Source organism: Sylvia atricapilla, chromosome 11 (genome assembly GCF_009819655.1).
Source record: "Sylvia atricapilla isolate bSylAtr1 chromosome 11, bSylAtr1.pri, whole genome shotgun sequence".
Classification (NCBI taxonomy): Eukaryota; Metazoa; Chordata; class Aves; order Passeriformes; family Sylviidae; genus Sylvia; species Sylvia atricapilla.
The window spans coordinates 21882390-21907289 of NC_089150.1; the positions used below are offsets into that span (position 1 = coordinate 21882390).

The 24900-nt window shown below is 47.6% G+C and overlaps 1 protein-coding gene across 2 annotated transcripts in view; it reads right to left on the minus strand.

The window, feature by feature from the left end:
* DAG1 (dystroglycan 1) overlaps positions 1 to 24900 on the minus strand; it is a 49569-nt gene that overhangs the window by 21689 nt on the left and 2980 nt on the right. The window contains exon 1 of one of the 2 annotated variants that reach the window (XM_066327047.1): positions 20066 to 20081. The exons of the other annotated variant lie outside the window; for it this stretch is intronic. The gene's annotated coding sequence lies outside the window, so the exon portion shown is untranslated. Of the gene's footprint in view, positions 1 to 20065; positions 20082 to 24900 lie in introns of those variants that run through there. 2 annotated transcript variants of the gene reach the window in all.

Sequence of the window (24900 nt, forward strand, 5' to 3'; positions counted from 1 at the left end):
CAGCAGTGCTAATAATGTGCGCTGGGCAGGGAAACAAGCGGCACTCTCCTGCTGATGGGGAACTCGCCTGCAACCTGCCACCAGCTTGGTGCTTTCAAGTCCCAGAGGCCACAGGCAGTTTCATGACGCTTGTGCAGGAAGTGGTCACTGCCACCAACACCTTACAGCAGTTTTTATTCTGCTAGAGCAAGCACCAAGATATTTCACTTTCCTGTAGCTGAGAGGAAGCTTTCTGCTACCTTCATTACCACTCTGTGAGAGTGAGAAAAGATGCGAAGAGCCTAGTTTTCCTTTTTGCCCCTGTATTCCATCTGTCCAGAAGCTGGGCTACTGCACTGCCCTTCCCAGCTGGGGACTCCATTCCCAGAAAAACTTTTTTTCCTGGAAGAGGTAAGCACTGAGGATATGCTCCAGTAAGCACCTCAGAAAGTGCTGTACAGGGAAGGAAGCAGCCTGGCAGTCCCAAAAACCCCCAGTCATGACACTCCTGCTGAGGTATGTGCAAGGGGCACTGCACAGCAGCAGCAGAATCACAAAGGACACCAGATTGCTTTGGGGAGCTGGAGCATGGTTTTTTTTTCCCTGCAGAGCACATTTCTTCTGCAAGATGCTGTGGCAAGACTTGTTCTGGAGGCAGCACCCTCCCCAGCCTCCTGCAGCCCTGAGGAGGGAAGCAGGAGGGATGAGTATGGTATCCACAAGTGCCTCTCGACTATGCACTTCTGCACTGACCTGACAGACTTGCTGGAAGACCATCTGGATGTCCCCCTGCTCCTCCACCCTGCTGGACTGGCCCTTGCAGGCTCTGTGAGCTACTTGCCCTGTGCTTGAGCCATGTGTTGACTGTCCACTGTGCCTGACCTGTGGCAGTGACAGGCAGCTGCAGATTTTGGCTAGGCAACACTCTTGACTCTTTGATGAAAGTTTCAGCAACCACAATCAATCCCTTCCTCCACTTTGTTATTCCCAGACAGCCAACTCAGATGATATCTTCAAGTGCATTCAGTTGAAAGGAAACTCAGATATTATCTTCCCAAGTATTTAGAAGGCCTCAGAGATCTTTTTTTCCCCTGTAATTACAAACACTGCAGGCAGGTAGAACTGCCATTTGCTTGCTGCCAGCAGCCAGGAAAAATTAGGATACAAACATCCACCAACAAGCCAAAGCAGAGGGACAGCTTCAACAATGGCACCCCACACCTCCTGCATCCTGTGAGCCGGGCCCACCTCAAGGGAAAGCTGGCAGAGAAAAGTTATGGGAATCAAAGGCATAAAATGGATCCTTCCTGAAAGAAGCTGAAAGAGAACAAAGTGGGATGTACTGGAGCACTAGGGAGATGAGAAATGAGGCCACGCTCTCCTCTAATAAAAGGACCAGAAGCCAAACTAACTTAAACAAAATGGGTTTTCTTAAGGATCCAGTGGGATCATGAACAGGAATGCTTAAAGTTCACATGGGTTAAAAAAAAAAAAAAAGGTGGGGGGGTGCAGGGCAGACAATTTTATAGAAGGTAGAGTTACCAAGGCAGCTTTTCTGGCTCAAGCAGCACTTGATCCCGGGGACGGCATTCAGAGAAATGATGACTCGCATTCCTCTCCAGGCATCTTCTCCTGGCCGTTATTGGAAAGGGCAGATAGGCTAAATATACAGCTGCAGCAGGACAGAACAAGGGTCTGTTTGCCTCAGGGCATGTACTGTAATGTGGCCTGGCTTCACTTGTGTTTCCAGTGCACAGCCAGCCAGAGCAAGTCCCTAAAAACTCTGCTTGCAACTCCTGGTTTTGTCTGAAAACAGAGTGCCAGTGTGTAAAAATCCTAATATTTAATTCTGTGTTTAAGGGAACATAAGCTAAAGGCAGTACTGAAATCCACAGGAAATTAAACTAAGAAACTTTATGGAGAAAAATAAATTAAGATGGGACTAAGATCTCTTTCCATACAAATGCCATAAAAATGCATATTTTGAATATAAACACAAGAGATGTGTGTATATCTATCTATATATACATGCACATGTGCACGCACATACAAATATTTTATAAGTTCCCAAGGTTTAATAAAAAACCAGAACTCAAGGCACCAAGATAAAACAGGGAGTTTTGACTCCAACCTTCTCTTTATAAAGGAAAGTTTTGTACCATGCTGAACTTGTCACTCATTCTGCAATGAAGACCTTGGCAACAGAAGCAGAGGACACTGGGTTGGCAGCTGAGGCACCTGGAGACAAGGCAAGAAAGAAGTAAAACACAAGATGTCACTTTTTAAATGTGAGGACTACAAGGTATCAGAGTCTGACCTTGTGTTTCCAAGCAAGCAGGTTGCTCCCAGGAAAGCGCCAAAGGACATGTGCAGGAGCAGCTAATGTGACAGTCACCACTGTGTGTCCTGTCCCCTGGTATCAACTCACCATCCACCAGCTGTTCCAGGTCTAATTCGCACCTGTTAATGACCTTTGATAGAAGTCACCAAACTGGAAAGTGGGTTTCTATCAAAGAGGTTTCTGCTGCTTCAAAATCAGGTTTAAACCAAGCCACCACCACCGACAAGTGACTGCAGCCTTTCCTGTGCCCCTTGCTCCAAAGGGACAAAATCATCCATAGATTTCCTGCAGCACTTGAAATCTCAGCCTGGAAAAGCACTCCCTCCCTTAAGCTGCTCAGCTGTACTGTGCAGGAGATGTTCTTATCTGCTGTAGTCATGAGCATTGAAACGAATGAGACTAAAAAGATTTTCATCTCTTGCTTGATTTCTTAATTGAATTAAAGGATGAACAAAACCCCTTATGAGGATCCGGAGAATCCACATGGAAGAGAAACAACGAATATCCTAATTGGAGAGGAAGCTTCCACTGGACATTCTGTTTAAACAAGTACTAAAGAGTCCTTACAAAAAGAGAAAGACTCTGAGGGACAAACCCCCAAGTCCAGCAAGGCAGAAAATCTGGAGTTTTGGAGTACACATTGAATGGGTCACATAGAGGAGGGAGGTGAGCTTCAGTGTCTTTTTTGCTAAAATTCTTCCACCTACCAGTTGTCTATTTTATATTGATTTAATTTAAATAAATAAGGCACAAATGTCCTTCTGCCAAATTAGCAAACAGAAGCTACCAGAGGGGTGACAGACATGAAAAGACACTGACAGGCAGGGCAGTTCTGCAAATCACCTCCTTAGGAAACTTGATAGAAGTTTCAAGTCCTGTTCTGAAGGAAATCCTTCTGAGGCTGCAACTCTGGCCTTACAATTGAATCAGAAGGCTCATGGCAGAACCCTTGCCTGTGCTTTGACACATTTTTTTCTTCACTAGAACAGCTTTTGGGCCTCCCTAGGACACGCTGGCACTGCGGCCACCAAGCAGGCACTGGCTCTGTTAATGCTACTGAAGCAGGAGCACCCAAGCGTGGGCAGCTTGGGCAGGGAATCTTCCAGTGCCAGGAACACACAGTCTCAGGGCTGCAGGCACCAAACTCAAATCAGAAGAGGATTGGTGGAAGTTTCAGAGTCACCTCAAAATGCTGTTTGGCTGAAGTGCTCTGTGGAGACACGGCCACATTCCAAGGGTTTATAATCACCTTCTGGGTATTCCACAAAATTCCTCAGATAATGAAATATTTCTAGCAGGTCCTTGAAAGTGCTCAAGCACTATAATTTCCTACAGGTTGGTGTCACAGTGCCAGGATTCAGGCACTAAGCAGAGGAATGGAGGCAAAGCTTTGGATCTCTCCCCTACCTGCTGCTGCTACCAAGGGGAGGCAAAGCACCAACAGCTGACATTAAGCGAAGACAGGAACCAAGGAAAGCAACACCAACAAAAAGCCATTTTCAGCACTTCAGCTGTGATGCAGCAGTATTTATGTTCTTTGTGGCAGCGTAACTAAGGGCAGGCACATTCTGTTTAGAAACATCCCACCATTCCATCAGCTTTACTACCCCACCCTGCAACTCCAAGCCAAGGCATTAAGATTCAGCTTCATGGAGTTTCTTAGCCCTAATTTATTACTCAGCTAGCAACACTGCCACAGCTCCTCATTTAAATATATTTACCTCCCCAGTGTCTAATGCAAGCAGCCAGGTCATCAGCTGTGGACCTCCAACTTTTAATGCTTCTCATGAAAACTGTTCTAAATGCTTCTTGGCAGAAGGAGATAGAAATGTTCCAACTTTAACCATCAACCATAAAATGGGAAAGCTGCAAAATGAAGCAGCATTGCTCCCATGCCACAGAGGCAGAGAAAGTTTCTGGAGGAAGAATTAAGTCCCTACAGATCAGCAGCTTCCAGCTGGGCAACACATTCCTTTAAAGCAGCAGAAATTCAGGAGTCACTAAAAGCCATCAAATGAATAACCTTTTCCTGCGGGTACACATTTTTATAGATGCCTTCTTCTCCTGGAGACCAGGACTGAAGGGATGGACTGCTTCAATGGCACTCTCTGATCCTCACAGTCACCTCTGGCCCAAGCTGGCCACTCTTTCCTTCAAAGGGCAATTCCAAAAGCAAGGTATCTCCAAGAGCACAAGCTTACCAAAGCAGAAGGACAGTGCATAGCTTCACAGGTCCATCTCCTTCCCAGATGCTCTAGTGCAGGAAGACTGATTTAAACTACAAAGCAAAGATGAGCACCTTAAAAAACCAGACACTAAGAGAGCCTGCATCGCATTCCTGCTGCATTAATTCCACTGTATTATATTTGAACTAAATTATGTTGTTTAATTGCACTGTGTAATTATAAAATAACCCTCATCTGGTTTTGACCATGCCCTCGATGGCTTCAGCCAGGAGCAGGGAAGATGAGCTGCTCATCACAGGTCCACTGGCACAGAGAAAGCTCCAGCTTTTCTCCCCACCCTGCTCTGGAATTGAGAAATCAAGAGACAAGTCCAATTATTTCAAGGCAAGAACAACTAATTCACTGCAGTAAGTATCAGTGAGATTTAGGCTTTTTTAAAAAAAACCCCTAACATTCTGCCCCATTCATACAGATAACAGGACATATTCAGCCACAGCTCAAGGTTATTACTTAAACCAGGAATCATGCATTTAAGATCTGGGCAAGAAGGGCCAAAGAAACAACCCTGACAGCACAAAGCCAGGTTAACTAAATACTGTGCAGGGTAACCTGCTCCTCTCTCACACAAAGCAGTTTCAAGGGTTGCTCTGAGCAATTCCCCTGCAGCAACTCCAAAATAAACACCCTGCCATTCCCTGACCCCAAATTCCACAGACAAACAAGTCCAAAGGACTTAAAAATAGGATCAAACTGTCCTGTTCAGACACCAGACAAGTTATGCAAAACTGGGACCCAAGGACAAACTGGGTAAAGAGTATTCACAGGAGAAAGAGGAGACAGAGCAACTGCAAGGACAAGGCAAGGAAAACTTGTGTTTCCCTTCTGTAAGCAGCCACAGAGCCCATGTCGTGTAACACAATTGCAACAGGTAACTGGCTGGCATGGTATCTGGTATCAGAGCTCAAAAAATGGCCCTGAGGTTTAGCCACAGCAGTAATTTTTCCCTCCTCCATCTTGTACAGCTCAGAGATGTTGAAAGCAACATCTGAATGTTTATGAGGAAAAGCCCCCTAAATTACAGAGTATTTCCAATAGTGCGAGAACAGACTGCATCCCTCTATTTTGACTTGCAATGCAATCTTTACACAGAAGACCAAAGCTACTTGCCCAGCCTGCTGACACTGTCTCCCACAGCTTTCTAGGTGACAATCTGGAAAATTAAGGGACAGCAGCACAGACTCACAGCTGCACACTGACATGCAAGATGACAGCAGCTGTGGCAACTGAAGTGGGCAGATTAAAATACAAATGAAAGTTATAAGGAGAAAAAAATGGAGTAAGACTGGACAGATCCTGTACTGACTTCTTTCCCAGTGTAAAGAAACACTGTGGAACACGGGATGACTCCTTCTGCAAGAATCCCAAGAATGGGGACAAAGTCATCAGAGCTCCAATGCATGCCCCAGGAAAACAGTTGAATGCCATTTGGAGGGAACAAGGAAAATTAAACCAGCACTCAACTGGGTTCTGTAATAGTTTGATCCTCTCTGAGCTAAGCATCACCTTTTCCTGCTCACTGTGTGTGCTTTGGACACTCAAAAATCACTCTCCCCTTCACATCTTAGCCAAGTTAGACATATTCTGACTGTGTAACCCTTTGTAACAGCCATGCCTCGATGCCCCTTTTTCCACTACTTGGAGCTCTGCTCCCACAGAACCACCCTCTTCTGCCTTGGGGCACCCAGAATAGAGCAGAGCCCAGCCCCAGGCACAGTGTGTGCTGATGACCTCGGCAGAGGAATGACAACAGCCCCACTTCCCAGCCAACAGCCACCCACAACAGTCCTAAGCGTTCCCGGAGCTGTGTAACAGCAGACAAATGGATCTGTCCTTAATCATTTCTGAATCCGCCCCCCACCAAGCCACTCTCACTTTGATTTCGGCTCAGCACTCGCCTGATCTTCGTCACTAATGCGATGTCCAAGCCCCAGTAATTAGTTTAAGAGGGCATCGTGTTACTTAGCACCCACTGGACTATCCTTGCTGTTCTCACAGTCACGTTTCTATGGCTGCACCTATATCCCAGTAAGTCTGAAACACTTCCCAGGAAAACCTGAGGGCTCATTGCTACCAAACAGCACAGGAAAACATAAACAGTTTATCAAGAGCATATGGGCTCTATGGAGAGAGATGCACAAGCACCAGAGGAAAAAAAAGCAGTCTTGGAGTTGTGGGAAGGCTGTGGAGCTCTAAAGGTGTGTTCAGCCTGCCTTTGCTTTACAGAGCTGCTGCAGATGTGGGGAAACAATTAAACTGCTTATCACAGTACATCCCATTTAGGTTCCAGAGCTGGAGAGCAATTCCAACCCGCAGGTGGCAAGCACAGCAATTAGGTATCCAAGGACATGCACCAAAGCTTTGCTTAGCTTATCTTAACTTCAGTGGTTATACAGCATTTCCTTGGCTTACTGTCTTTAACTGATTGTTGGTTCAAGGATGGGATAAGGTCAGTCCTGCAGGACCTTGCTGCACCTTGTACAGCATTTGGAGGATGCAGAATGGTCCAGGTGTAGGCAAGGAACTTACAAGTAATTCAGCTGAGCCAGCTACAAAGCCTGGTCACAATCTCCATTCCCTCACTTGGGAGGGGGCTGGGCTTAAAGTTCAAAAACAAAAACCTAATTACACCACAGCCAGGATCTCTACAAACTCTGAAGAGCAACTCTGGATTGGCCTCTTCTGAGCTTCATAAGGGGTGGTAGGAGGAAAATGTGGTTCTAGCAGCTCAATCTATACCTTATAAAGCAGAGATGCTGTGCCGAAAATTACCCGGCTTATTAGTTACAGTCACCAAGCACTCACTTTGCTCTCTGATCAGGGACCACAATGTCCACACCGTCGCATCACCACAGTCAATTGTCTGGAGCAAACAAATCCAGGTTACAGACCCGAAACACCTTCCACACACAATCAAAAAACTCTTTCAAAGGTAATGATGATGCCTCCTACTGCAGGCAGCAACAGCCAGACTGCCTCTCACTTACTCCTCAAGACCTTATGTCAGCCAGGTGCTTTGCTCACTGCTGCAGATTGAGCCTAAGCCCCCCTCTTCCAACAGAGTATGATGCTGCTCTCGGTAACAAAGGCAACACCTAAAACCTCAAGGCTGTAAATAACGAGTTAAAAAGTCAGAATACCTGAGAATTAAGGTTGTCCATGATCTGGTCCCAGCAAGTACCACAGTTTACTGCTTCTCTCCACCTCTACTCCAGCTTCCATCTGCCTTTGAGACAGGTGAGCCCATCACCCATCCATGACTGCCAGCAAGCAGCCCAGGAGAGACTGGATCCTGCTCCCAGCACTGGGACAGCGGGAGAGGCATCACCTCCCTCCCACTCTGGATTCAATCTCTCTGGCCCCGAGCTGGAGGACTGTACTGCACCTATGAAAACCAGCCTATAAAGCACCGGTGAACTGGGAGCCTTGCAGACCCCGGTAACCTGATAAGACCCATAAGATACAGGGCATTTTGCTGGGAGGGGAGATAGCACACAGATTACAATCAGAACCCGGGGCTGCCAGCCTTCCATGCAGCCTTTGTGCCACCCAAGGACTTCTCAATGCAAGCAGTTAGGGGCTGTTCGGTTTTTTAAATGCTGACAGAATAACTTTAAAAAACATCTTTTAACTCTTGGAAATGGCTGAACTGCTTCTGCTGAAAAGCTGAAACAAAGACTGAGGGAAGGACACAGGACAGAAATTCAAAATTCAGCATGGGAAATTCCAGTGCAAGCAGTTAAGTGGAAGAGTTAAATTCGACTCCAAACAGTCTCTGTGGCAGGTGGTGTGACGGTGTCCCCCAGACACCGCTGCTGCACAATGCCCTGCAGAGGCAAAACCGCCCCAGCAGCTAAAGCAGGCCACCCCACACCCAGAGCCTGAGCCTGGATCCACTCCAAATGGGAGCTGATTTGGGAAAATCCTGCACGAGGGAGGAGCCCTGGCCAAATCGCTGCAAGTGGGACGCAGCTCGTCGGGAATGTGCTGCGGGGCTCGTGGCATCTGGACGTGCTGCTCCCTGGTTACTGCAGTACACCCTGCTCCGGCACAGCCCCTGCTCGGGAACTCCCCTCGCAGGCAGCTCCACGGGCACAGCGCTCCCAGCTGACCACTTCCCGCTGGGAGCCGGGCAGGGCACCGGGAGCAGCCCGGGGGCCACAGACCAGGGCAAGGTGCTCCAGGCAGGATGCAGCCAGGTAGCACTGGGAACTGCGCTGTGACCAGAATTGTCCCTTCAACTGCTGCTAAACCGCTCTAAAACCTGAAAGCAGCACCTCCCAAAACAAGCCCCCTTTAGCCAAGGTGGTGCCCTGTGAGCAGAGTTTCAAAAGAGCATTTTGCTGCTGAAAAAAGGGGTTTTTCTGAGATCTTTATTCTGTGTCTGCTCCCTTATTCTCACTGTGCTTATTCCTCGGGAAAGCTATTTCTTTGTTCCACTGCTCTTTCATAAAACCAAGCAACAATCTGAAGAAAAACTGATAAGAAGGCTTGGGGCAGATGGGCCTTCATTTTTCTTAAAGATAACTCTCTACATCAGTAACGTCCCCACAAAGGCAAATCACTGTGAACTGGAGCTGGGCGCCCGGAGCGCTGCAGACAACAGCAAGATCCACATCAGCTGAGGTAGCCGGGGAAAATACCTGCGAGCCATTGAAGGAGAGGCCTAATGACATCACCTGCAAGCCTACGGCTTATCCTGGACTTTGCAAGGACCAGTGCACAGAAATGGAGCGCATCCGAAGCACGGGGATAACACATGAATTCTGACACAAGCACAGCAGCCAGAATGAAAGCTTGGAAGGAAAAGTATCCATAATGTCGTTTGTGATGGCAGGTTTGCTCTGCTTGTAACATACACTGCCAACACTCCCGGGAAAGCTGCTTAGAGATCAACGGATAAAGGCTTTTCACCATTCAGCCTGTTATTTCATGTAAATCGGGTTGCCCTGCTACAAAGAGGCATTTCCATATGAAGTGAAAGGTGCTTAAAAAATCAGGAGCAGCCACACCAAACTATGGCTCACTCTCTCTGAACCCCTGAAGTCCAGAGGATCCTGCTCCCCTTTCCACAGGTCCAGAACTGCTATCAAGAGTGTCAGTCTTCTCACTCACAAAATGCAAATAATGTCCTCAAAGTTCCACCTTCTTAAAATAGGGTTTTTCCACTGAAATAGCTCCAGACTCCTCTGAGATATGAAGTCATGTTTTGAAAAGCAACAGTGCAGAAAATTCAATTAACTAATCGAGTTTTTCTTCTGCTTGGGCACCACGGAAGCAGACTTCCCAAATCCCATCCCTGAGATGTGGCATGTTATTGATGAGGTGTGCTGCTGTAACCCTTCCAGTGTGATTTACCGGGTCTGCCCCTGCCCTCCCCTTCTTCTGGCCTCCTGGAGCAGAGAGTCCTGCACCAAGCATGACATGCTCCAGAAAACTGGGAAATCTACCCTGCTCTTAACTTGAACCTCAGTAGAGGCTGGAGGGAGTTGGAGAGGACAGGAGTAAACCAAGCTGGAGGCAAACAGTAGCTCTTTAGAGGAATAAACCACTCGTCAGCCTGTCGTGATTGATAAGTACATCTGCCAGTCCCCACCTGCTGTTCACATTCCTGACATTTCTTTCTGCAGCATTTTTTCCCCAACTGCTGCAGAGGAGATTTAAAGGAAGGGAAACAGGCCCCAGCTCAAATGAAATGAAGAGATATTGGGCCAGTTTTCTTGCATCACACTGGGCAATCTGCTGCAGGGGTTTATTGCAGGAGCCCTTGCAGGTTCAGAAACTTGTAATGGGTGTTACGTGCTCACCTTTGCTCTTTCCTGCCATCATACCTCTATTAAATTCCTGGCAGATAAAGCAGGGGCTCCAAAAAAGTCTCTAATGCCTCTAACCACACAGCCAAAGTAATTTTCTGCACTGGTCAACCAACTACCTAGAACACAAGGGAGATAAGGGTGAAAACACACCAACTTCTCCAACACAGAGACGGCTCTTCTGCCTTCCCTGCAGCTGACCAGCACAGGCAGCAGGGAGATCAGGCAGGACAGCTGTTAGTAGCAGCAGCAGATACTGCTGGGACGGCAGGGACAGGAGTTTTAGTTCTGTTTTTCAGTCCTGCACATGGGCTAGGAGTTTCTCCTTTTCATCATTAGTTTTAATATGCTGAGGTGATGGAAAATAAACCAGTACAATAATAGCAGACGGTGGAACATGAGCCTGCTTGTTGTCAGAATAGGAAAAAGCAGCTCTGAGGAGCTCTTAAGAGATTCAGTGTCCAAGTTCTCACCCTCTCTGTCAAACTAGATCAAAATTAGCTATTAGGATCAAGTTTATTACAGCACATAGCCATACTGAAATCGTATCAGGCTGGCTGCTGCAGGGAGCCAAGGCAAAGTTGCATTTTTGGAGCTCGGGTGCCCCAGCACCCATCTAAAGTGACTTCCTTTCACTGAAAGATGAACTCGGACACCACTGCAAACAAATCAGTGAGGTTAAATTATTTGCAGTCTTTGGGGAAGGACGGAAGAGGCAGCAGGAAACAATTCCAGGTTTCCCCACGCCCGGAAGAGGAGCAAAATGTGAACAAAGTTTTTATTTCAGCCCAGGGTGGATATTTCCGTGGCAGACAGCACCACTCCTTAGGGCAGAGAGCACAGCAGAACCGTCATAAATCAGGGACGGTGCAATACAAAACCTGCCTGACCCTGGATGCTCATGGGGAAAAGCCCAGTCCTAAAGAACTGTGTCTCGGAAAGGACACTCCAAACCCTGGGAGCACCACCCACTCTTCTGCAGACAGTTCTTGATTATATTTCCCAAAGCTGCCACACTCACTGACATGAAGGAGCCCGAAGTTAGTGGTGGTGGTGAGAAGGGGAGGGCAAGCCAGGGGTGAGCAGTGTTTGATTAGTCGGCTAATGCGTGCAGCTGTCCTCTGGTTTTACAGCCCATGGAGGAAATTTAAACAGAAACTTTCTATAAATTAACTGCCCATAAAATAAGCGTGTTTTCCCAGCACACCAGAAGGTCACGAAAGGTCTGCTCAGCCCCCCGTTCCCAGGACATGGCCGACAGCCTCCACAGTTGCTGTTTCTCTTTCTGAAGCACAAGAACGTGAATTCAGCCTGTGCAGCAGTGAGCTGGCAAAAGCACGCTCACAGAGCAATCAGAGTCATTCTCCATTCACAGCAAACTAATAATTTATCTTTCCCCTAAAATCCTCAATGCAATCCAGATGTCTAAGTAGTCTTTGTCCCAGAAAACAAACTATACCATGGCCTTGGAGAGACGGCTCCAGCTCCACTTGCCAAAGTCCTTGCAAGGGTGTTTATTCTGTGAGGGTGACACACACATTGATTTCTACTCCCGCCAGGTCTGGAAGCTGCAAGCATTAAGGTGGTTATGGACACCCTACCCCAACCCTTCTGGTTTCCTCTTCATTGAGAGGATTGTTTAAGGGTTGCCCTTAGGGATATTCCGTTGAAAAAAATGCACCTGACATGTTCCCAGCTTTGAGGAAATCAGGAGGATGGGAAAAGCCAGGGTGAAGCAAGAGCGTCAAACATGGGAAATAAAAGAAATAAAGCAAATTGGTCAAGGGTGCCCGAGGAGGACAAGTGTGTGTGGTCACCCTGAGCCATAGGAGTAGAGGCCCTGTCATTGAGGACCCTGGGAAGGGCTGTTTCAGCAGGGGACAGGCTGGATCATCCCAGGAAAGGAAGAATGTGGCATCTGGCAGAAGGGCTGAATTCCTCTGGCAACAAAGGTTAAGCACACAGCTGCACCTGTCCTGGGGAAAGGGACTCGTGCCAGGTGGGGAAAGAGATCACAGCCCCCCCAGCATCCTGCTCAGGGACTGTTGGAAAGAGCAGCAAGTTTCCCATGGTGGGGGGTTCAGCACAGAGCCCTTCTGTTACACTGGCTCTCCCAGTCTGCTGGCAGCAGCCATGGGCTGCAGCACACCAGGGAAAAGCTGTCCAAAACACCTATGGAAATGTTTGGAAGAGCTGAAAATAGAATTTGGAAAACAAATGCTGACCAGCCACACAACTCTTCCAGGAATATATTAAGTGTCAGTGTAGTTGCATTCCAGTATCTGAGTATATTTCCTATAAATAAATATTTTAAACTACTTTGTTTCAAAGTTTATTATATTAGTCAAGGACAGTGCAATGCTTCACATTTTAGACCTGCAGGCTGCCAGGCAAAATTGCTGCTGACTTTTAAAACTGTGCTGCACCACCTAGGGTATGACTTTTAGGGTTTTTTTTCAGGTACTTTTCTACAAACACATTTATTCTGTATTATTACATCAGGTCTCTACCAATACATCAAATCCTGTGGATTAAAAACATCTTTATTCACAAACCAACAACAATAGGTATATTTTCAAAGCCACCTTTTCCCACTGATTTTACAGGCCAATAAGCAAAAGAAAATACACCAGTAACTGCACACAAAGTAACCCTCTCAAGAAATAGGTATTTTTGTCATTGACAAGGCCACAGTACGTTCCACTGGCAGCAATTTCTGGGAGCTCCATTTGAGCAGTGAGCAGGGCTGCCAGGACACAAATACTGCACGTAACAAGCCAACTACACTGCAGACATGCCAAAGCTCCCCGAAGGCCCTGCTCCTCTAAAGACGTGGTCAAGAAGCATGTACAGTGAAAATGGATCACCCTGTGTCCTAACCTGGGTAGCCTGTCTGCACACAGACCTCAACCCACACACTTCAACCCAAACACACTGCATTCACAGGGATATTGGACCCTCTTGCAGAAGGGAAAACCCAGACACAGCAGTTGTGCTTTTGGAAGGTACAAAGTATAGCAAACAGTAGAGCATGGCTAAGGGCAGATCCTGCTCCTCAGCACCCATCCCATTACGGACACAGGTCCTCGAGCACCAGATACCAACAAAACACTGCTTAACCTTCACAACACAGACTTCCCCTGGTGCCTTACAGTACACAAGTATTAATTTTGACAAATAAATTCAGGCCTGCTTAATCCAAAACACACAGCACTGTGGCCAAGCTTGTGCTTTGTTTGGAGAACAGACCAGACACACTGAGCCTGGCTGCCTTACCTATTTTTGAGAGCCAGACTTAAGTCAACCAAGTCAATAGATAACAACCAAGCTGAAACCCCAATCCTCATCACAAACCCCTCCTGCTCATCAAGCTCTTGAAACTGAGAGGGGGAAAACACCCCCGGGGTACTGCAGTTATCTCCATCGGTGCTGTGGAGAGCTGGGGAGAACACGTGCCTGCTAGGCCAGGTACCTGGGGCAGGTAAGTGCCTGTCCCACTGTTCCTCACCACTATCAGCTAAATCAGCTTAGAGGAGCTCTGTGACTGCTCAGCAGAACAGGGCAACATGAGCCCTTATCTCCTTTTCCATCCTTACAGCTTAGGCTGTAAATTCTTCGGAGACAGCTGTAAGTAGAAGGTCCTGATGGAGCACTGCTGGCCATGGCTACTTGGGACCTCTGCAGGGAGCCATGGCAGCAGTTCCAACAGCTCCAGGGTAAGAATGCTGGGTAAGCCTAAAAACTGTAGAAAATGTTAATTTCCTGCACTGGTATGCAGACTGCACCTAAGAAACTGCTTAATTGGACATGGGGAGAGGAATCAAGGCTGAAGCGCCGTGATTTGCATTAGGGATTTTTGTCTTTGGTGTACAGCAGCCAACACACGCCATGTAATTTTAAGGGAGCTTCAGGGTGTGGAGACTTGCGAGGCCACTGAGGTGACATCAAGTCAGGCAAGGCTGACAGATGAAACTTCTATGTAGCACAAATACCAGGTTTGGGTATGGATGCAGCAGAGTTTAAAGCGATGAGCAGAAAGGAATACAGGGCCATTACCCGGGAATCTGGGCTGAAAACAGGAGGGACAAGACCAAGGAAGAGATGGGTTCTGAAATAGGAAAAAATGGAGAACAAAGGAGGGTCAACCTTCCTGTTGTAGGAGCAGGGGCACCTACAGACAGCCATGACCCCAGAGAACAGACCGAACCCCCCAGAATGCCATGGAATGCCCCAGACAACCTCCTGGACTCTCCACTTGGTGTGTGGCCAAAAGCTTGCTATGGGAGGGCAAAGGGGGTGGACTTGGACACCAACAGAGTGCCATGGGAGGGAGGGATGACAGGTCTGCCATTCAGAAGTGGTTTTGCCATTTGTCAGATTTAGCAGTAATAATTCTGAGCTTTAGAATACTAAGTGTGCAAAATGCTCTAACTGGAAATTAGTACCAGTGATGTTTATTAGCGAATCAATTAAACAGTCAATAATTCGACTGGCTTCTTGATGGAGTGTTGCTTCACAATAAACACTACAGCCTCTTGGATCAGCTGCAGCTCCAGCCTGTACCCCAAAGAGGCTGGATCAGCCCAGGGCTCAGCAGGATCCCCCAGCCCAGAGGTTGGGACTGGCTGCTGACCAGGCGCCTCAGTGGCAAGGTTAAGCCTGCGTGGGCAGAGACAATCTGGGCTGCTTGTGTTACGCATTTGCACACACTGACCCACCACTGAACACTGTGCACACCACTACCATGGAGCAAATACAGCACTGGCCACACTTTTAATTACTTCTATTAATAAACTGGGATAAAGAGCTTAGAAGTTGGAAGTGCCTGTGCAAAGCACACCTGCCATTAAAGGGGCACTCCTCAACCACACATCAGCAGAAGCAGAGAGCTGGCCATGCAGGGAAAGGGATGGGGGCCCCCCACGCATCCTCCCACTCTTTGAGCACAACTGACCTAAATCCTTCTCTTTTCAGACTCCAGTGGCAGAAGGAAAACAAGCCAGTCTCATTAATTTCACCTCCTGCTGCCTGGTGAACTTGTCTGCAGAAAAAAAAAAAATAAATTCAAAGCTATGCTGGTGACCTCACAATTCAAATCTTCTGTGGAGCAGGAGGCACAAATGACCTGCTGCAGCATTGCTCACCTCATGGCAAAGCCTCCAGAGCTCCTCAAGTTATTCAGCTGTGGACTTTTTACAGATGCAGTCAGGACACCCAGCAAGGGAACTGTTCCTCTGCAGGGCAGTTGATGCAACAGAAGGGCACGTAGTCCATGGACAGCTGGTGGCTCAGAAAAGACTTCTCTGGTATGCAGAAGACCCCGAGACTGGCACACTGCATGACACAGGCAACTCCTCCCTGCAGCTTCCTCAGAGCCTCACTGGAGCCAAGTACACCGGGGGACCCTATTTTCCTGTGATTTCCAGAGTTCAAGTTGATTTTTTAATCTGACAGTAACAGCAGAAGACTATAAAAAACCCCACAGTGGCCTGAGCCGCTCCGGAGTCTAAAATAAACATGCCAAGCCCTATTTGTGATGGAGTAAAAATAGCTTGTTTCTCATACCTTCCCAGGACCTCTGCTTCGTACACAAAAGCTCCACAGGTTAACTATAACAATATCAGATGTGCAAGGAATGGCTTGATTTGAGCTTTGCATTGTTTAAGGAGTTCAGAAAACCACCCTGGCCCCGCAGAGAAGGGATGAACCCTCAAAGCTCATCTCCTGCCCAGGGCTAAAGGCCAGGCACTGCCAATTCCCTTTAATAGAAACCACTGTCCTTCTGGAGAAAAAAAATCCAAACAAAAAAATCCACAAACGTCACTGGAATTACATCTTGTCCTCTTCCTTGGCTGGATACTTTTTAAATGACACTTATTCCAAAGAGCACTAACTATAAAATCTACTGCAGAGCTGTGCTGCAGCCGGGACGGGCTCCCTGGGAAGCACAGTGAGCACAATCAGTGTCTGCATCAAAAGGAGAAGACAGACTGTGGCTGGTCTGTCTCACCGAAAGAAATGCCACTTCATAGCAAGTTCTGTTAAATTAACTTCTTTCTAGGGCCTAAATGTCTCTCACCTGGCACCTGTGATGCTCCTGAAGAGAACAGAAAAACAAGATCTGGGAGGGAAGCTTGGCAGGAAAGCCATCATGACACTGAGTTTAATCATTACATCATTTCTAATGACAGCTCTGCTGGACCCACAAGTGAGCACCAACCTATTTATGATTCAGGCTTAAAAAAAGGGCCAGAATTTGCAATGCATCTGAAGCCTGCTGGTATTTATACAGGCACTAAAAGGCACCCAGGCGAAAGGCCAGGCGTGCACATCCCCAGCCCTGAGGGCCAGGCTTGCAGGAGCCACCAGCTCCAGGAGTCTTCTGAGAAACAGCCAGCACATCTCCCTACAAGGCAGTGGCACATGCAGCTGTCCATCTGCCTCAGCCCAGGAGCACACACCAACCTCCAACCCAGCCCAAACAACATCAGGCAAGGAAGGCCCTGCTTCTGTGGGGGCACCTTCGCCAGCCACATCCACCACCCACCACCCTGCTCTGCTCCAGGGTCACTGTTAAAATCCATCTCCAGAAACCTGAGCTCAAATTGAGGAGGCATAAATTAAGCAGCAACCTGGGTCTTTGGGTGAGATGCAGAGACATCTCCAAAGAGCTCTTAGCACATCCACACTCATTTTAAGTGAGAGAGACAAAAAACTTAATTTTCTTGCTAAATACTCTTTTAGTTTATCAGGTCACATTGAAAAGCTCAACATTTTTACTTTAGATTATGTTCTTAGCCATGTCCACATCATATTGAAGGCCAGCATCTAGTGAGACCTGATCACAGCTCCCTGAAGTCTCCAGCCCTTGACGAGAGTCACTTTTGAACCTTGTCTTGAGACAAAGGCTGCAAGAGATGGAAAAGACATAAGTTTCCCCTCAGTTGCTTCTTTTCATGACTAAGCACTCTAGCAAGTAAACAAGGAAAAATACACATCTTTCCCAGGAAAACAAGGAGAGTGACCTGCAGCTTTCCAGCTTTCTTGTACCACCTCCCTACACGTTGTCACTGAATGGTCACCTCACCAGATGCTTCAAGGTAAAAATGGGAGTTTATCTTATATGAATATTTAGTATTAGCTGTTATATAAACACTGCTGCATTTAGAGGTGGCTTCTCTCAAGTCTCCTGCTCTCCATTGCTTCCCATTCTTTCAGCTTATTCTGAACAAGCAGAACTGGAAAAAAATGGTCTTCATATCTGGCAGGCGGTGGGATGACAGCCCAGCCACCAAACATCTGAAACACCAATAACCTCACCCACATGTGCAGCCCAGGATGTCAGCTCATATTCCCACCCTCCAGTGCACTGCATCATGCTTCCTTCCTACACCGGTGAACTTTTCCTCCTATTCAGTGGCCCACAAAGATCTCAAGGGACCGTGCAACATGGGGCCTGCAAGCTGTATGTATCCTCCCATGTTGGCAAGGACTTGGAAAATCTGTAGAGAAAGAAATGGCTGACCTTTCTCCCTGCCTCTTCCTCACAGGGCAGATGTCCCTTGGTCTGCCTGAAGACCCACAATAGCAACACAGGCAGCCACATCATAATTTTAATCACTGTAACTGCTCAAGGAAGTATTTCCACCTCTCTCATCCCACTCCTCTCTTCCCTTTGTGATGGTGCAAGAGTTACAGTGCACAGAGAAGTGGATGTGGAAAACGACACACATTGAAGGAATGCAACAAGAGACAAACAAGGGCCCAGTTTCCATCTGGCTCAGTTTCCGGGCTGGATGTAGGGTCTGCAGGACCACTTCTCTTTTCCTTTTCACTTGCATAAGGAAAAGGAAGGACTTCTGCCAGCAGCACCTGCTCAAACCAAGTCTGAGAAGCTGAGTACACCAAGTCTGGACCCAGCAACAAACTGTGCCGGGCAAGAGCACTGCACAAAGACACCAAGAAAAACCCAGACGATTCCACAGATAAAGAGAAATTAAACTGGGTTCAGCTGGACATCTCCCATTCATTTCCCACTATTGTCCTAAGCAGCATCTGAGCAGCACACGCTGAGAGCTATGGTCACCTCCCACAGCCAGCTGCATCCTGGTAGCAGGCAGAGCAATTCCCTTACAGCAGAAGGCTCTCACTGGATCTATTCCACATTAACAGTCCGCTCGAGCACTCCTGGGCAAACTGCAGCAAGCAGGAGAGTGACCTGACGCAGCTTTCTTTTCAGCCACTACGCCACTTTAAAAGACATCTAAAAATACATGATAATGCTTTTCTCATGTGACTTTTCTAAGCAAGGGACTGCTCTAAAGCCTGCCAATCACAAATGGAATGAGACAACCCTGCAAGACCTCCTGCACCAACTGCCTCTACACTGGCAACCTGTCGCGTCCAAAAGACCAGCTGAAGATAAAGACCTGGAGTATTATGCTTGGCACTACCAGCTCCTGATGTAGCATCATTCTCCCCAAATGGCTATGCTTCCTTTCAGGATCACCACCCAGATCGGGAGCTGCAATGTTTTGCTATGTTTCTGTTCCAGAAGGATCTTTAACTAGCTACACCCAGAAGAGTTCAAATTTATACTCCTCCCACCAAGCCTGAAATAAAAATAACTTCTCAGCTCTGCTGACACAGGTAATTCTTCTCCATTGAGGAGAGGAAGTAAATAGGACAACTGTTTGCTTTTGAAAATGCTTTGCAAATCAGCTCAGATGGCTGCTGCCACAAAGCCCAAGCAGGAGGACACTGGCCACTTCAGCTGATCCTGAAGCTCCTCAAGAGTAGATTTGCATCACCGAGTTTCCCATCAAGAGTCTCCCTCCACCCTCAGACCAGAGCAGAAAAGCTCCTTTGAGATGCAGACCCTTGTGCTACAAGCTTCTGTACATGCCAGTGCCTGCCTTGAACCAGAGTAGACACTGACACTGGGAAATGAAAGGTGTCTGCTCCTGGATGAGCTGAGGCTGCAGAGTTGAGCCATCTGCTTCTGCTGAAGCTGAGTGTGGCTCTTCCTTGCTCCAAACCAGACACCTTGCCGTGTGCCCAGGCAGCTCCAAGCTTTAGCTGACCTTTTCCAGTTGGCACAGCCTACAACTGCTGGTCCCAAACAGGGCTCAGAGTCAGCTGTGCAGAATTCACTTATAATCATCGTCTTAGTCACTGCTTAAAGAAGAATCTCACCCCTAAACATTTGCCTGGGGAGTCAGCTTCGCCAGCCTTAATTCCCATATATGACCAGAAATGAGGACTTCAGCATGTGGAGCAATCTTTCCCGGACTCCCAGCCAGAGTGACCAAGCCATACACTACACCAGTCCAGAAGACACTCCCAGGGCAGAGGTCTGCACCCAGCCTTGCTCTCCATGATCTCCCTCATGCTGGTAGTGCATTGCTTTTCCAGCAGGATGTGAAATGACCAACTCATCACGAAACACAGGTATGTGCGGCCAAGGCGTGCCTTCAGAACTGCCCCTATAGGCAGTATCTTGACTTCATCTTAACTTCAGAAAAAATCAAACACTAAATCTCATTGCCTCCTCTGTTCTCTGCCTTTCTCTGTGGCACAGGGGAAAAGCTGCCTCGAAGGATCTCCTGAAGCATCATATCAAGGCAAAGGTTTTGAACCAGCATGTGAACAGACTGTAAGGAATCCATAAAAAGTGCAAAGAAGCTTACCTGGAGTCAGCAGGATTAAGTTCCCTATACAAAGCTATGCACCTCCAGGGGAGGCTTTGGGAGCCTGCCATTCAGGGAAGAGAAAAAGGCTGGAGGCTGCTGAGCTGGGTCATGCTGGAGCAAAGCACACAGCACCAGGATGCAGAGCAGAGGTCTGCAGGAAACAGCTTCTTCCTGTGATGGCAGGACAGTACCACGACCCCCTTCCCCAGGGATACCCACGGGCCAGGCACAGCCAACTGCCAGAGCAGGCTGAGCTCACACAGCCACATCCAGTCAGCAAGGTGCTGGCAAGAGGTGCACGGCCTTACCTGTCCCGGCAGGACCCCGCCCCAGCAGGGAAAGCAGGAGGTGGAGATGAGCAGCACTTGCACCACTCCCACCTGACCCAATGACTGAAAGATTGGAGGAGCTTTGCTGGAGCAGCACAGAGCAAAGAGGAGGGTCAACATTCCAATTTGCAGGAATAACGTGTGTGCAGTGCAATGGTACCAGTGCTGGGACTCTCGTTTGAGGGGAGGGTGGTGACTGAACCACATCACAGGCTGGAATAGTGCTTCCAGAGTGCAGGAGCTCATCCACCTCTGACTGAGGCTTTAAGCAAACCTTCGCACACCCAAATTAGCCATGGTAATCTTGGAGTACTTTCCTCTGCCAGGTTCAGCACACAGAATTGCACACAACTTTTATCCTGGCTTATCACCATTACTGCACTGGGGAACACCACTGCCTTCTCGAAGCTTTAATTCCTCAATACACAATTTTACATCATTGCCAGTAGCAAGTGAGGCCCTTTTTCACGTTAGCTTTGATTTCAAAGTTTTCATGAGGCTGTAAAGCCCTACTCCTACACTTTTCTTAGTTTAGTGCCAAGGGTTCGTGGGCTTTGCATGCAGTACTGTTACAACATGTTGCTTTAGTTATCTCTGGACATTTCTGAATATTTGTATTTATCTCAGCAATTGTCATCCTCAGATCAAATTTCTTACGTCCCTAGAGGCTGACCCCTGCTATTCAAACAAAATCTTATTCTAAGATGTGAAAACTTTCTTGAAAGACCAACCAGCACAAGACACACAGACAAACACAAAACACTGGCTTTATGAACACCACTGGAAGCACAAAATTCTCAGGTAGAGGACAAAAAGTTTCATGTTTTGGCCACACAGCTTGCCCTGGACAAGTGAACTGATACCATGGAAACACATACTGCACCATGGTACAGAGTTAGATTGCATGACAGTATCCGCCCAAACACTCAGTATTACTGCCATCAACACAAACGTTAATGCCCAGCCGAAAAAACACCCGATCCGACCCATACACTCATTAAAATAAGACTGACTGTCCTGTTCCTGATGCTCTATCCCATGCAGGATGGGCAGATCTGCATCGTGACCATGCTGCAGAACTTGCAGGACCTCTTACACATCCCACAAAACAACTATTCTGTGCACAAACACCACACTGCAGAAGCTTTCAATGATCTGAAAGTGAGAACTAATGAAATAAAGCAATTATATGAGTTGTTTGCGCCCATTAAGGTCAGTTGATGCCAGTACCTCTGTGATTATACTTTCCCACATGTCTTAAAGCTTTTGCTAGGGTGGGAGAAATAAGAGATGCCAGGGAATTTCAGGAGAAGACAGGCAAAGGAGGTTTTGAATTTTAGGAAAAATACAAGAAGATTCTCCCGTTGAATTGGCATAGTTCCACCCTTAGCTCCAGCCAGCCATTACCTGTACCTGTAGAGGCAGAAGTCTGATTTTTAGAGAAAAAGAGAGACACAGCTACACCGATTCTGTGTGGCTTCCTGGTAGGATTCCATGAAGTTGAATTCAGAAAAGGTTTTAGAATAACCACCTTTTATCCCCTTAATGTAGGCCCCCAGGCACTATCATAAAAATTCCACTAGAAATATTTCCTTTGGGGTGGGGAAACACCATGCATGGTCTGTCATGCAGGAATCGGCTCCTACAGCACAGAGAGGTCACACTCCACAGAGGTCAAGACCTCAGGAGAAAGCCTGAGGGACATGAACAGGGAATCACTGCAGCCTCAAATATGCCTCTCATTCCCCATCTAGAAGCCCACACCTGCATACAGCCTTCGTCCAGGAATCCCAAGTGCCACAACACAAAGGTCACACCTCACATTTCAGCAATACTTAGAAAAGACCTGATGAAACTTCTTGCTGTAAAGGGAATTCCCAGCTAGAGACCAATACCGAAGAGCTGCTTTAGGAAAAAAGTTTATGGGAGAGGCACAGAAGCCATACTGGCAAAATTCACAATTATTTCCATCCTGATTAAAGTGGAATCTGTAGAGCATCCTGGACTGCTGAATAAACGAACACTACAGGCAGGGATCTTGGTCCCTCTCCGCTGAAATTGAAAAGTCCCAAAGAAGCCACACACATGAGGAAATCCTGGAAGCTCTGGAAAGAGATGTGTTTCCCAAAGAGCCTGGGAGAACCCATGGCAATCCTTCTGGGGGAAAGAGGGAAGAGGCAATCAGGGCCAACCTAGCAAGGACCAGCAGTACACCATCTCCACACTGCAATCTGAGGTTGTGACAGTGGCACAAGGCTTTCACATCACCTGTCACGATTCAACATTTCAGTGGAAAACTGTTGGTTCAAGCTATCATTCAAGCTCATCCAAAAATCAATCCCTAGCCCTTGGGACTGATAGAAAATGATCAGTATCTGCTACAGGAAACTCATAAAAATTACTGAATGCTAATCCCTTAAGGAACATACTTCACAGAAGATTAGGCTTTCTGAAGTTGAAATGCACAGTCAAAAAAAAAAAAAAAAAAAAAGGAGAAGCTAGTGTGAATTCAGCACACACCTCCAGCACTGGTGTGACCTGTAACTATGCGAGAGTAAACTGAAACTTCTCTGTAACCACTTGTTCACCCCAGAGGAGGAAGGACAGGAATGCCGCCTGTCAGGTCCCTAATGAGGACTATCTGCACCGTCAAGAACGGCAGGAAGGGGCTTCTAAACCACTTTGCTGGAATGCCCAGAGAAACCAGCACATAAAATATTTTAGAAGCTGCCCATGTAAACCCTTTATGAACCGAGCCCATCTCAGGAAGTACAGCAGGAAAGACACACCATACCCTTACTTAGGGCTGTAGTGAGGGCAAAAGCACAGTGGTGAGACCACAACCCGAGAAAAGAGAAGAAGAGAACTCATTAGTGGAAATCTTCACTCAGATACATTTTTACAGGTTCAGGTGAGGCTGTGAGCCTGGTTTTATAAAGGAAAACCCAAAACAAAGCTGAACACGGTGGGGCCAGGACAAATTTTACTGTTGTTTATAAGCATCACCCTCTTCCATGTCAAAGTCAGACAGTACTTTGAATTCCACCAAGAATTACTCTCCATGCCTAGAGGACACCTGCAGGACATTGAAACAGGGGGGACAACTCAACCCTGAAAAAGTAAATATCTGTTATGGCCAAGAGCACCATTACAAAGGGAGAGCTCTGCTGATCCAATGGCTTCCTGCCTCCAAGAATGGCCCAACACCCTTCCCTCGCAAAGCCCTGCAAAGTGAATAAAAGGTCAAGCTGAAAAAATCACCAACTTTACACCAAATCAGCAGAATCAACTGGTAAATCCATTAGCTCAGCACCACAGCTGGCCCCTGGGAGGAGGCAAGAGGGCACAGCTGAAAGCAGAAAGGCACTTTAAAGAACATGAAGCCATGAGGGTGGCTGAGGTGACCACTTGCTCTGATCTAACCCACCTGCTCCTCCAGGCTGAGCCTCACTTCTTTTTCCCCTGCAGTGCTGGGCTGTTGACAAACTCCTCCTGGTTGGGGATTTACAAGCTCCTTCCATGGACAATCCAGGTTACTAAACCGCAGAAACTTAACTCAGGGACAGAACAGGTCAGCTGAGCAAGATGACTGCAGGCATCACATTGGCATGTCTGGGGTCTGACCTCCTCTGCTGCAAAAGCAGTGAGGCTTACCCAGCTCAGCCTTCCCACACAATCCTCCACTACCTCATGCCAGGACAAGCACGGTGCCACTGGCATGGCCTGACAGTGACACAGCCAGGGGTAACGTAGCTGAACACCATTTGTGTTTAGGTTTGGGAGCCACTGTGAGCTCTCCAGACATGTGCAAGGGCCACAGTAAGGAGATGTGGGAGCACTTGATAGCCCTGCAGCCCTCTCCAGCTCCTGTGTCCCACCACATTGTTCAGGGACAGACACCAGATGTGGAAGAACCCTGCAAGGCTGCACTGCTGCCATGGGCAGAGATTGCAGAGAATCTCCTAGGGTGCCTCAAGGCTCTGAAAAACTAGCACTAAGGTGACCTTAAGCAGGATATGGCATTCAGGAAAACAGGAGGCCCCTGCTGCCTACCCAGCTCCATGCCACTCGTTTTGCCCCATCTCCTCCTCCTCTCTCACCCAGAACAGCTCACAAACCAAGCACAAGAGCCAGGGAGCTTTCTGCCTACCTCCAGGTGACCAGCTCAGGCACTGCACAGGGAGGACTGCCTGGCTGGGGGACTTGGATCATCTCCTTCAGACACTGCTGCATCAGCAGATCAGTTCAGATGTTCAAGAAAAATCCGACAAAAACCGGTAACATCAAACATATACAACCATCTTTCTTGCTGGCAAGCTAAAATTTTATCCCAGGAAAGCCAAACCAGAGAGTTTCAGTGAACAGATAAGCACAGGGAGATACACAGATAGAAAAAGGCACCAGACTAGGATGTGCAGCTACCTAGAGTGGTCGCACAGGTTAATGCCTTAACTTTCCACCCAGCACCACCTTAGTAGTTTGCTCAAACTCAATCTCACAGAA